The 21,919-nt window shown below is 32.5% G+C and overlaps 1 protein-coding gene across 5 annotated transcripts in view; it reads left to right on the plus strand.

The window, feature by feature from the left end:
- The first annotated feature begins 3,139 nt into the window (after positions 1 to 3,139).
- Positions 3,140 to 21,919, plus strand: part of LOC106473645 (kin of IRRE-like protein 3) — a 345,725-nt gene continuing 326,945 nt past the window's right edge. For 3 of the 5 annotated variants that reach the window (XR_002614036.1, XR_002614035.1, XR_002614037.1), the window contains exon 1: positions 3,140 to 3,315. The gene's annotated coding sequence lies outside the window, so the exon portion shown is untranslated. Of the gene's footprint in view, positions 3,361 to 21,919 lie in introns of all 5 variants that reach the window. The other 2 variants (XR_002614039.1, XR_002614038.1) reach the window with 2 other exon arrangements.

A 21,919-nucleotide genomic window follows, 5' to 3' on the forward strand; every position in this document is an offset into this window, starting at 1 on the left:
ATAGAGGTTAAGTTTGTTATATCAAAACTGTTATGGAGCCTCACCACATTCTTACAGTCCATCTTAACAATACAAATGCAATTTAATTTTTAATCGGAAAAGTTTCCATCGTAGGCTGTAATATCTAAAGTGGACTACTAATCCATTCTGGCTTTCCATAATCCATTTGGTGTAGGAAGACAATTTTTCAGTGCCCGTTTCGAAAGTACACTTCCAGAAATCCATGGGAGCCGTGTCCGGTTATTTTTCCTGTATGCCTTTTTACGTATTAAAGCTTCAAATAGCCTGAAACTGAGTTAACTGATACTTTAAATTTAGTAGTTGAATTGTACTTTGGAGATATATCGGCTTTCACTTAACTGCTAAATCCAATTTATAATATTTGCCAACAAGATTGATACAGTTTTCTTTTTAACACAAATATGTTTTAATTTACAATAAGTTATCACAAATAGTTATTACACACAATGATTTATGTACAAACAAATTACGAACTTACAAGCAATATAAAGTCTTCTGTCTAGTCTGGAACTTCCTTTACCTTATCGAGGGTTCACGATGAGCGAGTTAATTACGAGTTGATGTAGGTACGATTCGCTTAACGGGGAGCTAACTAGCTTTGTCCTTAGTTATTCACCAGCTGCACACGCAGTTTTCCACCGACAAGTTATATAATATTTTCGTAAAAAATACTAATGTCCAATGAGAATCCACTGAAGTTAAATTATTTGTAATGTTCGAACTTTGTAAATGCTCCTGGTCAAATATCTAAAGTTTTTCCGAATGACAAACGTTATAACAATCGGAGTTGTAGCTTCCGAAGCTTATAGCACACTGACTATAGCAAACTAATAACAGATATTTTTTTGGCGCGTCTTGTTGGTTATATTTATAGGCTTATGGAGAGTTTCTCGAATTCAAATTACGTAACAATATAAAGCTACATTAAACGCTTACCTACATACATATATTGTTGATTCTTGCACTCGTGAATCTTCTACAACTTTGGAGAATAGGTGGGAGTTTCGCAATAGATATTTAACAGTACAAGTTATCTACATTTGTAAATATTAACTTAATTCAAGCAAACATCGATATTAAACTAAATATATAATAAAAAATCGTCACAGCCTTTCTCCAGCTGCTTGAGGCATTTAACAGTTGAACACTTGTTTATCGTAAGTAATTTGTGTACACGTAACTTGTGTTGTTTTATCAGACTGAAATCCTTCTTGATTATATTTTGTACTGTTGCATGGGCCAAGTAAACTGTTTTTATCACTGAACTTTATAGTCTTGAATTATCACCTGTTACAAAACCCTGCATTTTCCTTACCACGACTAGGGTATGACTTGTTATAGGTCTCTTTCTGGATGGTTCTAGCTCCCCAAGGTAATCCATATTTTATGCAATGTACATCTTAGAAATTCTAAATCCTCTATCTGAACACGTTTATGATCGGAATATATTTATGTAACGGAAAGAGCTGTTACATATCCTCCCAAAATTTGATGTGACGTGTTGATTTTTATATTAAAAATCACGTTAAAATAACTTACCCAACCCTATGCATATGTATGGATTGTCAGTATACTTTTATATGCTGTTATGACTGTTCGACAAAGGATGCCCTATTCTTGTATATTTCTAAAGATTCGCTCACACACGTAATTGATTTTAAACTCGGTAAACTTGATAAATGAAACGTGTAAAGATAAGTTGATGAGGGTTAAAGTGTATTTATCTTTCTTGTCAGAATTTTTGTAGATATTGAAGCGAGTTGTGACAATTTGTAGCTTAGCAAAACACATCATATCATTCAAAATAAATTCAGTAGAATTTAACTCTCGAAGTCATTTGTAAAAAGTTAATTCCCATTAAAGAAAAAGAACAGAAAATTTGTTGTTATATTGAATTCGTATATAGAAATGCATTGTCATATATTTTTGTTGATAAGCACAAACTATACTATGGAATATCCGTTTTGTTCACCACTGTATCCAAATCCGGCTTTTTAGCGTTATAAGTCTTCAGACTTACCGCTGAGCCACTTAGAAACTATGGAATATGACAAGATCCTTAAACAAGAATAGTACGTTGTCTTTATAGCGTATTGTTACGTAAAGCTTGAAAAAAACAACTTAGATGTAAGTGCAAAGATAACTTTTCTATCTCAATTTGTTCTTTAAGTTTGTTTTTGAAAATTTCAATATGCTATAGCTATAACTAAAATGGTTGACCGTTACTTTGGAGCTACAATCAGCAGGTTTGAACACATTAGTCCATGGGGGAGGGGGGTAACTGAAGCTTTGTACTCTATTTCATAAAGATGAGACGAAACTATCTTTAGTTTTGGTATTAATATTCGGTGTGTTCTTGACATTTGACCTATATTTACCAAAAGTTACTCAATTTGCCCTCGGGGGACAATGAACCTTTGTGTCAAATGTTTTCAAAGTCAGTTGTACTGTTCACAGGGAGAGTGGTGAAAACAAACCCGCCTTAATTAGGGGGTAATAATATATCTGACAACTAATTATCTGTAATTAGTTGCACAATAATATTAAGTCATCATTGCAACACAAATGTCCGTGAGTGACATATATTAAGTAAATAATCAAATTGACAAGTAACTGTGTTATCTGTATTTAGTTGTTAAAGTAACTCCAGGATGAAAATGCTATATTTGCAGACCTGAAAGCTCCGTTAATTAATTCTTTAGAACAATTGTTCATTTTAATTATACTTTCACGTGCTAAATCAAGAATTTGATCCATTTAATCTATTTTAGTAAAAATATTTAATTTTCTAACGACTACAAAATGTTCTGTTGATCCGTAAGAGTGATATGAACACCAAACAACGTTTCGTTATCCACTCGTATGAGAACCTGTGGTTATATGTTCTAAATAACAAAAGTGGAAGAAAATAATAGGATACTTTCTGAAATATTTCCAAATTGTATGTTTCTGCTCCAATGAATAATAAAGTGCTTGTCTGGTAATACGATCCTGGAAGCGAGGCGAACAAGACACTAGCGCCATCTTTGGGTGTAGAGCAACAGTTCTATAATCGATAACGCAGACGGCAGAAGTGGTTACTTTTAACCAGCAAGCCATTCTTCCCGTTAACGGTAAAGATAGAAGACACCTTGCCATCGTTTTATCATTTGCTGTGAGTTTTGGTTGAAGAGTAAAACTTAACGTTTTTAAGTACGTGGTTTTGATAGTTATGAACTGATGTGGTTTCTAGATAATGATTGTCGTAAGAGTTTTTGTAACTGAGAACAAGAAGTCAACATATTACTCGAACAGGTGAGCCTCGAAATTTTCTCTTCTATGAGATGCCAAATTCTTACGGTACGTTTATGTAAACCATTTGGCTTATATATAGCAATTAGAATTAAAACTAACGAAAGTTGTAACTTTCGTGATATTCACTTCATTTCTATCGGGAGTTTTGTGATAGTTAATCCTTCGTACTTTATCATGCTTTATTGGCGCAAACGTTATTTTAACTTGTTTTCGCTGCGGTACTACTAAGTAGACGAAATTGTTATAATTATAACTTAAAAATATTGTTAAAAAAGTCACTGACGTCTGTATTTGTCGAAGAAACTCAATGGGTTTGAGTTAACCTGTATGAAAAGGGACAATTTTTACCTATAACTAAATGCTCACAATATGAGTACGTACTTGTACACTAGTTGACGTACCAGTTAAACGCACGCGGAAGACTTGCGTGTTCTCTAGACGTCGGTCCCTATGTCACTCATCTTGGAGGCCTAAGGTACATGATAGCATGGGTGACAATCAGTTCAGCGACTCGCCAGTTGTAAGCGGATACACACATTCACACTTTGTCAATTAATAGATTAGGTGTTTATAAATATCACAATGGAAAATAACGTTTCTAAAACGTTTAGTGTGTATCCTTTATTAGAATATAGATTATTAAATAACTTATAAGAATTAGATTAACTTAATTGTCGCGAATTTTTATCATAAACACAATTTCTGCAGGAAACCTAAAATTTGAAATACTTAAACGCAAGACACACGAGCCAGTTCAGTATCTTTTAGTTCTGAACCTAAGAAGATCAACAGGGGGTCATTCCAGAAACCGGTGCTTTAGGGTTCATAGTTTGGTACCATACTGGGCATTATACCTTCCTTCTTGTATTTACTTTTCATTGCAGAAATGGAATTTTAAGTTTGAAAATCACTAGGAATATCTTGTAATGCGTTGTGCATCTGCTCCACCTTCAACACTACATATTTGGTCTACACTGGGTCGTTAGTTTCACAATATATTGAAACTAACGATTTCTTGTATATGATTCCCATCCCCCTTTTTGAAGTTAACGACACTATTGTACCCATTTTTTGTTTTTGTTTCGATGTAGGTATCTTTGAAAACGTTCTTCGCTCATCCGACCTGAACCCACCGTTTAGCTTAATTGCTAAACTTAAACCATTACATTCATGACCACATCTATAACACTTCATGCATATTTCATTGATACGTCGTTTTATTTTACATTTACAAGTTAACTTCAATGTTGGATCTCGTGTTTTAGGGTCAGGTCACAAGTCCAGTTACTGGTCTGATCCAGCGACTTAGACCTCGAAAATAGTGCCGAACATCTCTCTCTCTCGTTTTGTTTAGAGAAGAAAGAAAAACTCATTTTACCAGTATGAATTTTTTTTTTATCCACATTCAAGATGCCGACTGGCTTCTGTGGCGGGTGTTAATATAAAAACAAACTTGTTTTCTTTGTTCTTAAACAATCTTCCTGTTATTTAACGCACGTATAGATTTCCATGAGATAATATTAAGAGCTGTATGAGCTAAAAAGAGGAACATTTAAAAAACCTCCAGTTTCTCTAAGAACTTCTCTCACATTATTGATCAGTTAGAACAAAACCTAAGTAATACTTAAAGCATCTAAGTGAAACCAAATGAAATAGATGTAGCTACTAATGTCACAAATACAATTTATAAACACCACAAATTTATAAATAATAGTGATGATACTGTATAACTATGTAGTAATAGGAATCACGTCAAGTGTCAAACGTTTATCTGACTTGTAATATATTTATTTGGCAATAAATTATTTAACTAATCTAGACTTATTATTCCATAAGCTATAACATTTTACATACACTTAATTTCTTTCAAAGTTTATAATTAAAACGCAATGCGAAAAAACATTTAAAAAGTAATCGTCATCTGTAGCATAATAGTTAATACAAAGTAAAACCACTGTCAAGTATCGTCAACCATCTCCTCAGTATATTTTATTTAAATCGGGTGTCTGGTCAGCTTGAAAGGCAGCGCGCTCACATATATAATGTTGTCATATAAAAACGCTATTTGGTTTAAATATTTGTGATTAATTTATATTTGTGAGTGAATATTTTATTATTTTTAAGTTTTATTATAATAAGAGTTAAAAACAGACGATTGTAGAAGGTTTTGTTAACAAATTGGTGTCGAGAATATAGAAAATGGTAGAAACAGTATCACAGATAAAAGCAAAGAGAATATAGTATAAAGTTAAGTAACGTAAAAGTGATAGGCTCAATGTTTGGTGTGTATATGTATTTATTATTAGAGTTAAACTAACAGTGGAAAAGGAAATAAGAAAAATAAGTTTAATCCGTCAAAGCGAAATTCTAAAGTAACTGAATCAGCCTGAGTGCACTTTGACAAAAGGAACATGGGATCTCCAGAAGAAATACCGCAATCGTAAGTGAATCACACCAGACTAATATTGAGATTCTAAAGTAATTGAACAGGCATAAGTGGACTTTTGACAAGAACAGAACTATACATATACTGATATAACGTTTACGATATGATTATATTCTCTGTAGTAAGAACACTTTATTGTACATACGTTTAACTTGTTTCGAATATTTCAAATAAATAAAGTGTGTGCTGTTTATTTATCGTTGAATTTATCGCTAACAAGTCAGACACCTACTGTAGAAGAATCCTAAGCCCAACAACTACATAGCATATATTTATACTATTAAGAAATATAAGTAAATCTATTTATTTTTGACAATTGGCAAAAAAAGAAAAAACAACCCATATACATATATAAGAATTTTATATTTTAAAATCTGACTGTGTGTGTGTGTGTGTGTGTGTGTGTGTGTGTGAGAGAGAGAGAGAGAGAGAGAGAGAGCTCGAATGTTTCCCTCGTGAGGGGAGCCTTCCTTGAGACAAATGGAAGATGACCAACCACAGCAGGATGCTGTAAATTGGCCACAACTATTGAAAGTCTCGTTAACAGAATGTGGCACGGCTCCTTCCTAAACCGAAGACCTGGACATATTAGTGCTATTGCTTGTGAAGTAATACTTTACTTTGCTTAAACACCCGGACAACGAGAATATTCTCCATAACACAACCAGACAACTCTTGTCAATCCTGGTTTTCAGTCGTCGAACATAGAATGCCGTCGCAATATTCAGAGACTAGACTTCAACAAGGCAAAAAATACTTCACTGGCAATAGTACAGTGAACCAACAACATGTGGGAAAAATATCGTTTTTAATAAAGGATCTGTTTCATCTGGCAGCTAAGCAATACGTGTATTCTCATTTGGTTTGACTATGGAACCATTTTCATACAGAAATATTTTATGTAGACATATTTTATTGGTTGGAATATGGTGTAGGCGGGTGTAGGACACACAACCTGTATATATTTATGGAATGTATCATCATTGTAAACATTATAAAGAACACCTCTCACAATTCCTTGTGAAGCATATGTAGTTAATACAATTGGTTCTGTCTTCAGTTTAAGGAACGAAACAACTCTCCTTCAGTTTATAAACAGATGTGTAGATTCGTCGAGAAAGAAAAGATTGCTTATATAGTGTCCAGCAGAGTGATAGTAAAGGATATACCCTTAAGAGGTGCTAAAGAATGTTCTGGAAAGTTGTCTTTATGAGCGTAGGTTAAAAGACAACTTGCATTTCAAATTAACTGACGGATCACCAGATGCATGATTTGCATAAAATCAAAAATGCACATGTGTGGGTGAGTGGAGAAAGGATAAAATTAAATCACATTAGTTTTTGTATTGTATCATAAAAGGTAATATACATTTCAGTTATACAATTAAAAGTTTTGTGCAGTGTAGTTCAGATTCTCTGATCCAAGCTAGAAATTCACGTAATGCAAATAAGTCACAGGATTAGAATATTTGTTACGGAAATAATATACGTGTGTGTGTGTGTGTGTGTGTGTTTATATCTGTAAATCTTTTTCTGGAATTGTTAGTTAATAAAAATAACTACCAATTCAATCTATTTCAAACAAAAAATGTCTTTTTGTTTTGATAGTTGAATGATAATTAACCATTGAACTGACACAGCTAAGTTTTTTTTCCTTTTTCTTTCCTTAGTGCTTTCTTTAAGAATTGATTTTGATACGTGACGAAACTCTAGAATTAATTTTGCAATCAGGTTTAAGCTTAATTGGCATAAGTTAGTTTAGTTAATTTGTTTCAGAATTTTGCGAAAACTACATAAGGGCTTCTGCGCAAAGCCGTTCCTAATTTTGAACCATCAAATCTTGGTATACTTTTTCCTAATGGAATAATGTGATTTAACCGTCACTGTTATAATGCACTGTCCCAAAATGAGGAGACCGTTACTATGATAATTAGTCGCAAACCATGAACTTCAGATTCACAGTTCGTGCTCTCTTCAAGCGTAAAATTGCACAATAGGCTCTCTGCGCTGTATTCGTTGCAGGAATTGAACACTGATTTTTACTGCTGATACTATTCGTGGCAGTTTCTAAGCATCCTAGCAAAATTAATGTTAAATTTTTATATTGTTTGAAAATATACAATACAAAGTCCATTCAGTTATTGACAGAAAGAGAAAAAAAAATGTACTAGATAGAGGTACTGAACAAATATTTGGTGTTGTCTATATTCAATGCTACCAATATATTTAGACTAACTCAGAGCAATGTACGTGGAACTTAGTATAGAAAATAACATTTCTATCGTATTTTATAATGGGTACATCTAAACCTGATTTAGCCCCCCAGTGGCACAGTGGTATGTCTTCGGACTTACAACACTAGAAACCGGGTTTCGATACCCGTGGTGGGCAGAGCACAGATAGCCCATTGTGTAGCTTTGTGCTTAACTTCAAAACAAACAAACCTGATGTATAGACTACATTGTATGAAAAAAAAAAGTTTCGACTTCTGAATATTGTATGAAAAGCGATGGAGATTATACTAATCGAATAATACAACGAGCATGACCTTCTAGCTTACTTTCAGACAGATAAAATTCGCATCAAATTCCTTTGTTATATTACATGAAAGAGACGAAAAAAGTTATGAAATATTTGCAACAATAAAATCAAACCACTAAAGTACTAGTTATTCACAGTAAACTTAAAATTGAGAAATCTCCTTTGAAACTTTTGAATATATTCCATATAATTGTCTGATTTGCCTTACATAATCATACAGAAGTGCTTTAGTTGTATGTTAGAAAATTACTACTGTACTGTCAGGCTAGCTAGAATCGAACAATATTACTAGTTACATCCGCGATTTACTCATCACGTTCCGTTATTATGCTAAAGTAACTTAATATGAAGTTGTAGAAGACGTCTTCTGGAGCGTAACCTATAAAGCGAAGGGAATACGTTGTCTATTAAATACATTTCAATTTGCAAGGTAAAAATCAATCTAGTTCAAGTAAGCTGAGAAAAACGAAAAGGACGAACTTACTGTGTTTTTAGACACCTTATTTCCTAAGCCTCACTTCCAGCCATTTCCCGCAATATTGTTTCAAGGAGAAATCAATTTCGATAAGAGTTGAGAATAAAATGACACTTAATAGTGGAATTTGCGGGGTTTCTTAATACAATGTTTTGAGAGCTTTCCAGCCATCCTCATCAAAATGAATAACAACCAAAAATTAAGTTAGTTGAAAAAAAAACAACAACAAAAAAACTAGGTTACGAGACACATACGACAAAAAGTCTAGGTTACGAGACACATACGACAAAAAAAATCTAGGTTACGAGATACATACGACAAATTGTGATGTTAGACAAAACAATCTTTAAGCTCATTTAGGAAGAGAATGGCAAAATAAATCAATAATAGAATAAAAGAAACAAAACATATCTATTAATATCGTTAACTTCATAATAGGCACGTTCTGTAGGAACTGAGTGGGATATGTGATCTAACTCCAAGCTCTTCTGTTCATCCTGTAAAACTTTTACTGCTCTATAAGTCCAATTTCAATCTATATTACACATTGTAAAACGAACGAATGGGTATTTAAATGCATTATCTTTTACGAGTTTATGAGCTACCTAAATACATATGTTTACGAACTATACGATTAGTTCATCAGAATCTTATCGCATAAAACAAAACGGTTTTGTCTACAGTTGTATAGAATGAACATAACCTAAATATGCTCATTTGAAAGGTTTAAGCAACTGACCGGCTGGTGGTGTGATTGAAACCTTAAATAGTTATTGAAATGAATGGAATAGCGGTTGGTGCTCGTCTTAAAAAATATATATTTAGTTCCAGGAATAAGATAAACTGAGTTGGTAAATTCTCTGAAAAGTATTACGTAAATATTTTCTTAATGATACATCACATTATTTTAAACGGTGATTGGACATTTTTTTTTCAAGGCAAGAATGAAATGCGCTTTTCTTGGCCTTCGATTTTTGTGTCGCAGCATGAAACTAAACCCCCTTTAGAAGAATCATTCATGCGATGATCTCGCATAAAAGTGAAATGCAGCAGAAAAGAGAACGTATCCAGAATGTTCCCATCCTTTTCTAATGGAGTAACCTGCAAGCAAAATGTTTTTCTATCGCAGTTCGCATGTTATGTTTAAAAAAAACAAACTCTAAAGCTTTCAAGAAGAATCGTCAAGAAACCAAGGAAACTTTTTCCAACAACATTTATTGTATGTGTAACGAAAATAAAAACTGGATTTCAAATGTACCGTCAATCTTAGTATTTAATATCTGTAGCGCATATTGTTGTATAAAAGACATTTGATACTAGAAATACACGACCTTATGACACCAAATGTTGTCGTATTTATTTGAAGCTTTATACTATCAGTTACGGATTGTGTTTTAGTGATAAGCTACTGAAGTTGTCAAGCGAAACTTTGGGTGTCTAATTAAAGAAAAATACCAAATTTGGCGTTATAAGTAGTTTATTTCTAGCATTAATAATGTATTTTGCTTTAATTAACAAATACTTCATAAATCACAAATTACTGAAAATATATCTTAATAATATTACTTGGTAGATAGTCTTGGTATCGATTGTATATATTTGTAATATCAATATAAGTTTAATATTGTTGTTTGTTTGTTTGTAGTTAAGCATAAAGCTACACAAAGGGCTATCTGTGCTCTGCCCACCACGGGTATCGAAACCCGGTTTCTAGCGTTGTAAGTTCGCAGACATACCGCTGTGCCACTGGGGGCGTATTGTTGTGAAACTTAAATTAAATAACTTCTTGTTTGGTGGTTAGGTGAATTTAAAAAAATTATTCAGATAAATGTTTTCATAGTAAAATATGAAAAACAAATTCATGTTCCGAATTTAATACTTCACTAGTCACGTATAATCTTTTCTCCCAAATTTTAGATATGAGAAAAGGAGAAAAAACCTTTACAATTTCATCGTTTGATAGAACATCTTAGACCAGATTTATGTTTGATTAGAAGACAAATATCAAAACGAAGTAAGCTGCTCTTCATCTATTAAAGTCCAATAATTTTCTCTCTACATTACAGAGCCCCGATTTTTTTTTAATCAACAATCCCTGTAACTTGAATTTATTTTGATTATCCTACAAAATGTGAAACAAGAATTATTCTCTGCCTCTATTTTTTCTCAATTTGTTTCTTAGCAAAGGAATTACACACGCGATCCCAGCATTATTTACTCAGGTAACCACTATTGCCGAACATTCAGTCCTCTGTACATAAATACGTACAGAATAGTCAATCCATGGCTCCTTAGTATTGCACATTAATAACTTTGAGTACACTGTGTATCATTGTATTGGATAATAAAATATTTTAAAGCAAACATAACTGTTCCGGTTCGGAAATAGGTTATGTTTACAATGAAACATTTGAACTTTAAAAAAAAACTAAATGAAGAACACAATTAAAATGCGATGTCCTTTGTGTAAATAGGATTCCATGGAAAATCATATTTTTATATAGATGTTAAATTCTTATAGACTAATACAGTATTAGGAAAGCAAGGAAGAAAAAAAAACAACAACATAAAAGCTTATTTGGTTGGCTAAACATATAATTCTAATGAGACTGAAGCATACCGAATCGTTATATTTATATTGCAATGATATCTAATAATGCTTGGAGACAGCTTGAATGGGTATTGAAGAAAAAAGTAAGTTTAACATAACAGCAAATGTACAACGTTATAGACGCTAACAGCATGCATTGGCTAACTAAATCAAAGAATAAGAAATAAATTATTTTATGACGTTAAAAGAACGTCATATGGTTCTATCAATGTATTAATACTTTATTTTCATTAGATACTATCTTAGTAATCAATATGTTTACAAAGGTCTACCATGTTTGAAAAAAAATATTACAGCAAACATTAGCATATAACAGCTTCATTACATGTACATTTTTTCCAATCTTAACTTTTAATGGCTGGAAATTTTGAATTTAATTTACATTATGGAAACTTCAATAAATTAATTTCCAGGCTAACTTCACGAGTATTGATATTTATTTATTAGAAAGACACCGAGTTAATCAATAAGCTCTTTATCAGACGAGGAACATCTTTCCGTTTTAAGCATGTGACAAATATTTATAATATGGAGTTAGCTTGGAGGCATAATTACATTAATAAAACGATGGATCTGGATTTGTGGATAGATATTTACTTTAATTTTCTAATTTCGTTTTGCGATTTTGCACATATATGAATATAATGTGAAAGTTTTTGTTCTTTAGTTTTTGAGAATTGTTTTCATAAGAACTAGCTCATTCCGATCAAATTATATGGTTCAAATGTTTTCAAATATATTCTAAATAATTTATGAATTATAATTAATTCGTCGAAGATAGAAATGAGGCATGTCTGTTAAAATATATGTTAAAGTATAAGCCTAATTAAATCAATAGAACTGGATATTTATTTCTGTCCGTTTAATTATTTTTTCTAAAAAAGATTTATTTGTTATTAAACACAAAACTACACAAAGCTTTGTGCTTAAAAAGAAATATTATATGTAATGTTCAACTTAAGCTTAATAGCCTCAAGTTGTAGCTGGAGAAGCTTTATTCTTTCCACCTGATAGCTATTATTTCGACGAATATTTCTGGTTTTCGATAAATAGCTTTCGACATTGCAAGATTAGTGTCTTCCAATGCCCAAAATACAGCTTTTAAACGCTATTTTTTTATGAGTATTTGAACATTTTAATTCATTTTATAGTACATAAAGAGATATGTCCTCAAGTTATTTCTCAGCTACTAACGTTCGGACTAATTTTGATACATATAACTTAACCACTTCCTGTCACGCCAACAAAACTCGTAGTGTCCTTAATTTGATAAATATAGTTATCAAAATCTAATAACTAAAAGTGTCTGGCAAGGTTTTATATCTGGTAAGGGTCAGAAACTATAATATAAAAGTGAAACTAACTAATGAAACTAAAGTATTTCTAAGTTTAACACGATTTTGGTAATATAGCATTTTGTGGGCGTCATAATATGACTGCAAATCTCACTATTCGTTGGCAAGGGAGTAGCTCAAGAGTAAACGGTGGCTGGTAAGTTGTCTAGCTGCCTTCCTTTTAATCTAATGCTGCTAAATTAGGGACAGCTAGCGCAGAGCCCTCGAGTAGCTTTGCGCGAAATTCAAAACAAACGCACAAACGCCATAGTAATATTGTAGGTAAAAATTGCACCTGACCCTCCCAGGTCCAAACAAGAACTTAAATCGCGATGAATCAGAATAATATTGTATTATTGGATAGGAATTGAATGAAAATATATTTTGAGGGGGGGGGGAATCAATAACTTTTGAGTAATAGGTAAGTTTTTTTTTACAAAATTCATACACCAAAGAAATAGAGCAATTAACAAAAGATAATTAAATTTATATCTAACCATTTGTTGAATAACATTATGCTTTTTATTTTGTTGTCTTACGTTATTTGGTGATTGTTTGTCTGCATATGTTATCTGTTAATCAAATTGTTTACAATAGGGGCTTTGCCTCAAATGTTAAAATGTATAATATCGCTGTAAAAAGAACGTTGTTATTGACACAAATGTACGCTTTAATCGGATTTTGAAATTATTTGTCTGTACATTTATGCAATGGTATGCAAAATTGATTCTATAATTTCTAAATAACACAAAATAAATTATAGAAAATATCTGTACAGAATGCTCTTTTTACAGATAAAACTTCTGTCTCTTTAAGACTTTATAGAAGTGCTTTAGAAACAATTGGCTATTTATATGGTTTTCTATAGACTGTTCAAGTGTTTAATTTTCTATAGCTAAAGCTTCTATCACTATAGAGCTTTAAAAGTTTATAGAAATTATACAGCGTATTCTATATAGCATAGAACAATAAGTTTCATTAGAATTCTATATATATTCTAAGTGACACTTTTGGTAGGAATGTAGTCATACTTATTAAATTCCACTATTTTATGCAATATACTTTTGTGACAAGCCTTAAAGTAACATTTTCCATTAATATAAAAATGGCATGTGATGATGCGTAACAATACGGTTAGTCTACTAAACAAGTTGAGATGTAATCGAATGATGCGTAGAGCATGCATGGTATTGGTGTAGATTTGTCAAATGGGTGGGATTGGTGTAGATTTGTCAAATAGGTTTAAAAACTTCAAATGTAATTCATTTTCAAGTACATTGGATCCCTCTATATTACGAGCAGAATAACGTTTTTTGGTTAAAGGAAGATTAAACTATTAGTTGTTTTAGACTCCTAGTTTCAGTAAGCTCTGACGGTAACTATATTACCGAAACTAATCCGTTGGAAAAATTAATATATATAACTTTTATTGTACCAGAAAAGTTTATTTTTCACTCTTAATATATTTCCATATGTCACAAAATGACTGACATTTTAACATAAACAATGTTTTTATTACAAAGTAGCCAGTTCCATATTTAAATAATTTCATAGTTTGAATATGTATAACATCTCGTAACGATAAACAACATACTAAAAACCGACGTCGTTTAAAGATGGCGCTCGCATTCGAAATGAATACAAAGTAACAAAATTACTTTATAATGAGCAACGTTCCACAAATCAATACTCAAGATTCGATACACGTGGAAATATAAAGATGTGGTAATAGAAAGTTCATTTCTAATGTGGTATATGGTAGCTCTGCTGAACAGTAAACTGCCTTAGTAAATATATACATATATTTTTTTTTTGGCGGGCATTTGTAGGTAAACATTCCTACCTGTGCTTTGTGGTAATGCTGCTGACGTGAATAGCAACTTAGTGATTTAATTTTTCTTGTACTTTCACTAATATTCTTCAGTACAAATATCAAACTGCAATTTATATAGAAGTACACAAAGATCAAACTGCAATTTATATAGAAGTACACAAAGATCAGACGAAAATAAGTAAGTTTTAAGAACAAACTAAGTTTATTTATGCTCCCTATATTAATTCCTAAAATAGTTTTACTTGGAATTGAAATAAGCTCTTGTTTTCTGTGTCAATTCTACTTTAAATCAACAACTTTCTATTAGTGTATTTTTATTTTTTTACCATTATTAAATACTGATCACTATAACTTGTACAAAGGATTAGATTGTAAATGTCTTAAATGCAGCTTGTTCTATAAATTAGTATGTATGCAATATGTATCAACTAAAAACGTGCTGTATAACTTATAGAATTTGTTCATTGGTCAAGAAATATACTTAATAGCGTAACCCTAAGATATTAAACAAGTAATGGGTAATTGATGGAACCGTAGATATATCTCGTACTCATCATTCTCAAGCAAAATATCATGTGTAGGTTAATAATCAAGCATATATTTATACACATCTGTATACATATATCTCGTACTCATCATTCTCAAGCAAAATATCATGTGTAGGTTAATAATCAAGCATATATTTATACACATCTGTATACATATATCTCGTACTCATCATTCTCAAGCAAAATATCATGTGTAGGTTAATAATCAAGCATATATTTATACACATCTGTATACATATAAAGCCCACATAACAGGGCCAGAAAGACATTTTCCCACGAAAGACAAACGAGTAAACTTTCATATCAGGTTTTTAAGTACAGTTTAAAGCTGTTGTGAAATACCACCACCACTGTGAGGGTCCTGCTAAGGCGTATCTTACCTTTCGACTATTCTAGCTTGATTGTACTTTATGGGAGATTAATTATTTTTAGTCTACTGTTTAGATTGTTTTAGGAAATTATCCAAGATAAAATACAAACAAAACAACAAAAAAAAAAACAACAACCCTGATTTTAGTTACGTTCTCTTTTTGTTAAACGTTAGAATTAATCTAACTCTTGCGGTATCTTCATAACGCATGAAGGTTTGCATATAAAACTTGTTATTTTGTCTTCACCAAATATTAATATATCATATTCAAAACGTAAAGCTGAAAGTTCTTTGAGTTTAATCTTCGGATGATAGACAAGATTGGTTTGTGTTGAAAATCGCGCAAAGCTACATGAGGGCCATCTGCGCTAGCCGTCTCTAACTTAGCAATGAGAGACTAGAGGGAAGGCAGCTAGTCATCCCCACCCACTGCCAACTCTTGGGCTACTCTTTTCCCAACGAATAGTGGGGATTGACCGTCACGTTATAACGCCCCCACGGCTGAAAGGGGCGACTATGTTTGGTGGGACCGGGATTCGAATTCGCGACCCTCAGATTGCGAGTCAAGCGCCCTAACTACCTGGCCATGCGGGGCATAGACAAAAGCGTATATAAAATACCGTACAATTTCTATATTTAAATCATGACGGGTTTTTATGATACTTCAGAACATGGATGTCTGTGTAAATTAAGATTGCTCATAGGGTCGATATTCTATGCAATTCTAGTATTTCAACTTTAATTAGATACAATTTGGAAAAATGCACACAATTACTTTATTTTTACGAAGATGGAAACACGTACATTTAATACTTGTTATGAACCACACCCGAGAAATGCCTAATGAACATTTCTCGCAGTCGCGAATTTTTTTTAATTCCCCTACTTTAAAAATGAGAACAAATCAACTTGTATGTATGAAGCGACACACCGACTTTCTGAAAAACATAGCTATTTTAAACAAACTGTTCAATACGTTAATTTTAAGCTTCTTGGCATTAATTATTACTAAGAAGATTTACCTAGATTAGGAGTTATTGTAGAAAATAACTGCTTTTTGTCTGGATGAAAAATTGTAAATCTTGTCGTAACATGTTCCACGCGCACATGTTTTACTTTAGATTGTAGAATATACTTTTTTAGCCGCGGCTCATACAATAGCTCTGAGTTTTACTTTTTTCAAGTATAACTTTTAGCCCGTAGCTCCGTCATCTCTTGATCGGTTTTAGATCTAAATACAATTTTGGACTCGGGAGGTCAAACCCTTCCGATTGATCTGTTGGAGTACGCCCAAGGTCTCATAATTAATTTACCCTAATTCTGCCTGAAAAATTTCAATTTGAGGGTAGGCTGGTAGAGATCCTGATGGGTAATAAAATAGAATTGAGTATACGCGCGCGCCCCCACGTTTGGTACCTCTGTTCCACAAAGATATAGCTAATAAAAATGAAAAAAAAAATCTCGTAAATTAATTTACTCTAATCCTACATAAAAGAATTTCAAGTGACGCGGCTATTGAGGATTCCCTCTTATTGATTAATAAATGATTATAGTCTAACGTTATTTAATCACACTGCGTTATTTCTATATTAAGATTTATGTGTGTGTGTATATATATTTTCAAATTATAACGTCTTTGGTTTTTGCTTTCACTTCGTTTTCTGGAGAAAGATGAAGAAAAAAAACACATTATATAAGAGTAGATGGCAATCAAACTGCTGAGAAAATAAACAAATGGGCAAATAACTACTTGATGAAAGAGGATACATAAAAATACTGAAAGAATGATTCAACTCAAAGTACATTTCGGAGAGATTATGCTACTTTTCACAGTAAACATAAATAAATGTGTGTGTGTGTGTGTGTGTGTGTGAAGTTATCGGATAAATGGTTATGCAATGAAACATTACCATGTTAAATCAAAGCAGCATCTAAGTGATTCTGCGTTATACAACTGACGTAAGATTCATATTGTTGTTTGTTCTTCGAAATACTTTTCTATTCTTGATGTACATGTACCAGGAATAATTCAATACCAGCTGTCTTTTTCGTTCAAAATATATTTTTTTTTGCTGGAAATATAACATTTATAAAAGGAAAGCAAATAAGAATTCTAATTTTCTTTTAACATTACACCGAAAATTCTACGACTACAATACGTATTCATTAGTACTTATCCGCACAGGTATTACACATCTGTATTATATTGGTAACATTAAGTCGATAAGAGTAAATGTCCAATTCCAGACTACAAGTTATTGACAAATTAATAATTGTTTTTCAGATTGCACAAACGACTGGCAATGCTTGTTGTTGTTTTTTTTAAATATTTTTTATTTGATCACAAATTGTTTGAATGAATTCAACATAGAATACATGAAGTAATACAGAAAAGTGTAAAACAGAAGACGACGTTTAGCTAAATAATGTTTCATTACACAAGTGGACATTAACGCAGTCTGTAACACAGAATGGCACGAAAAAAAGCGTATTATTTCCCCTCTACTTTTCTGAATAATACTGTAATACCAATTGAACGCAAAATAAAAAAAAATCCCATAAAAACTAATGCTTTCCTAAACCTGAAAAAAGTAAATGCAAAAATTAATTTCAAAGCAACTTAATACTTTCTTATATCTGGTATATGGATGAATTTAGCGAAGAGTTAATAATGTAGTGTAAATGTAGAATGAATATTTCTAGCTTATGTAGTAGGGAGATTAAACTTACCAAATAAGCAAGCAACATAATGTATATTGGTAACAAAGTGACTTTTTTCATACATTTGCCAATGTATATTTTACTCTAATAATATATAATATAATTTCTAAAAACGTAGAGTGAACTCCTTGGCAAGTGACATTTGCTCAACCCCCATATTCTTTTACAAAGCTTCTAAAACCATTTTTGTAGTTTCTATTTAAAAATACACGAAATAAAAAAAAATACTGTTATTTGATTTTTGAAGATAAATGTATATTTATATTCACATGACAGACACCAGAAGATAAAATGTCGGAAGCAGCTTATAAGATAGAGAAAAAAAAAAACAAACTATAAAGGTTCTTCCTTTACTCGCTTGGCATACAAATAGGCTTCTTGGATGTTGGCTTAAAACGGATGCATAAATAAATACGAATAAATAGGAAAGTAGATAAGTATATTGGAATCTTCTCTTCTTTAAATGTATAAATCTAAAAATTAATCATAAATAAGTAACCATTTTTTTTTGCGTGTACTTCGGATTACTGGAGATTTCCGGTAAATTGCATTTTATATGTTTAAGTTCTAGTGAAAACAAAATCCAATTTTAAGATGAAAAGCATTTTTTTCCGTTAGTTTATGGTGATTTTTTACCAAGCTACCCAACACTGTTACCATCTTTCTTCACTTCACGTAACTAGGCCCGGCATGGCCAGGTGGTTAGGGCACTCGACTCGCAATCTGTGGGTCGCGGGTTCGAATCCCCGTCACACCAAACATGCTCGCCCTTTCAGCCGTGGGGGCGTTATAATGTGACGGTCAATCCCACCCCACTATTCGTTGGTAAAAGAGTAGCCCAAGAGTTGGCAGTAGGTGATGATGACTAGCTGCCTTCACTCTAGTTTATCACTGCTAAATTAGGGACAGCTAGCGCAGATAGCTCTCGTGTAGCTTCGCGCGAAATTTAAAACAATCAATCACGTAACTAACAAATAGGGGGACATTGTATTCATAACTGCTTACATTAAAGACTTTTCAAAAGTATTACACTATCTCATCAACCATATTTTAGAATAAAAATCTATTTCGAATGTTTGAGTCGATAAAAAGTTTTATGTTTTATTCCTTTTTTTATTTTCATTGTTACTTGTCGAGCATGAGATCTAGCTGTGGTAGCAGTCCCTAATTTTCAAGTAATAGGCTAGAGGAAGAGAGCTAATCAACACCACCGACTGCCAACTATTCGGAAACTCTTATTAGCCCAAATAGTGAGATTTGACTGTTACTGTTTTAGAAAACCCATGGCCACAAGCGATTTTTATTTAGCAATAACTGGACACAAACCACAATCTCGGCTATACAGTCCGGTACGGTAAACGCTGTACGGCGCTAGACCTTATTATGAGCTGAACATGGCTAATTAATTTCTTTACAACCAACAGAAAATGTTTTCAAAGATAAATATTGAACATGTAAATCAACAAATCCAAAGAAACTAATTCAAGATTATTGAATATGACGGTGATTTGGTGATTTATTATTAAATGTTAATATCTTATATATTTCACCGCGATTATAAAAACCCGATTTTTGGCAGTATAAACCCTCAAACTTTTAATAGTTACTAAGCCACCATGGGGCATAAATACAATTAAATATTATTAGGCTAGACAATCCAAATGACTGTATGACAATAGTTGCGTTAAGTATGAACTTGCATGGGGGCAGCATTTCGCACAGCGTAGCTTTGTGCTTGATAACAAATGAAGACTATTTATGTATAAGTATTTAGGTTAAAAAAAAAAAAACGCTCAGTAAACTTCAAAATCAAAGTTGATGTCTTTCCGAATCACTTTCTGAAGCTTAATTAATTAAATGAAAAGTATGCATATTATACAGTCTCACATTTTCCTGTATTAAGATTAATTTTTCGTATTGTTATTGCTAGCATAAAATACCAACGTTCTTTGCAGGGTTCGAAAGCCTTTTTATGATTCACAGAGGCATCAATGTACTAATCAAGTTTCTCCATTATTTCCAATTATTTCTATCGACAACCCAAAGGGGGGGGGGGTGTAGTTAAAAAAAATATTGGGGGACTTCCTTTCGTGAAACCTGAGCAAGTGTGCCAAGTTTGGTTCCGCTAGCTTGCAAGTTGGGGTCTGAACTCATTTCAAAAATGGCACCTCAGAATTCCAAGGAAGTGCAGGAATACAAACTCCAATGCTCCATTCGAGTTAAAGGAGAATGCAGACATACTATACTCCTAGACCAACATTGTTACCACAGAGAAATAAACATGGGGGGGGTATGTTAGCGAACAAATAAATTCACAAACGCACAATGTGAATTAATATAAAATATACTTTGTTTCCATATCAATCGCACTATAAGAAATAAGATGTCGCCGTGTTATGATAAAGGTTTTCTAACCTTCAGACTTATCACGTGAGATAATCATTATTAATAAATGTTCTGTCCTAAAAGATGGTCTAATGTTAAAATGAATGTTTTGTTTTAGCTTTAAGCTATTCTACGGGTTATTAGCGCTGTACCCATGCCTGATGTCGAACCAAACTTTTTAATGTTATAAGCATAGGGGGTATCAATTATTACTAATGCACTGTTCTAACCTACTTTGCATTTCATGAAAACTTCCTGTTAAATAGGAGATGGGTGCATAATCTAGTCTTGAACTTTGAACTCTCAACTCACAAAAAGTGCTATAGTAATCTGAATACTGCAATACTGATTATTGCAATATTCTTATTAATATTTAAAATTCATAGATTTTCTGTAATACTTAGTAATGTATGGTGTATTTCGAAACGGAAATCAGATACATATGTGTATATACATCCTTATTTGAAAATGAGTCAATATATTTTCGTTCGATTATTCATTAACGCCTTCGGTGCTTTTTGAGAATTATTTTACATTAGACAAATATATTGAGCAACAAGGTTTTCACTACGTATTAAAATGAATTATCAATAATACTAAGAAATAATATTATTTCAAATGTAAGAGTTTGTTTGAAGTTGAACACAAAGCTACACAATGGGCTATCTGTGATCTGCCCACTACGGGGATCTTGAAACCCGAATTCTAGCGTTGTAAGTCCGCAGACGTGCCGCTGTGCCACTGGGAAGCCTGATGTAAGAGTAGGCTTAAACAGTCATATTTTGAAGGAAATTATTTGTTAATCTTAATTGCTTATAAAATACACGCGGTGCAAAAACGACCATAAACGGTCAAAATTGACCATAAAGTATGACATTAAATTTTGCTTCCCATAATAAGACCCAAGTAGTTCATTTAGCCACTCAATCTTTGATACACCACAAGGTATATTTTTATAAACATACTTTCCGCATAAAATTCATTTTCCGAAAAACGGTTTCGTCCATTTATTCAGGTTTTACGAACTGGTTTACTTGCCACACATTTCTATAAATATTAGCTGCTAGTAGCAGAAATACTGGCAGTTTTTATCTGCCACGACTAGCATGGACATGCACCTTTGACACACAAGATTAACATCTGTCGCTAATAACAGTGGATAGAGCAAGTGGCGAAATATTATTATCCCATTTACGGTAGTTGCACAAAGGGCTATCTGTGTTCTTTCCAATGGAATTACCAATTTTAGCGTTGTGAGTTTCTAAACGTGTACACTGGGGGTATTTATTTCTAGTATAAGTTTAAGATATTACTAGATTTTTCGTGTTTTTCTGTCATGT

This window comes from Limulus polyphemus, unplaced genomic scaffold, assembly GCF_000517525.1.
Source record: "Limulus polyphemus unplaced genomic scaffold, Limulus_polyphemus-2.1.2 Scaffold132, whole genome shotgun sequence".
Classification (NCBI taxonomy): domain Eukaryota; kingdom Metazoa; phylum Arthropoda; class Merostomata; order Xiphosura; family Limulidae; genus Limulus; species Limulus polyphemus.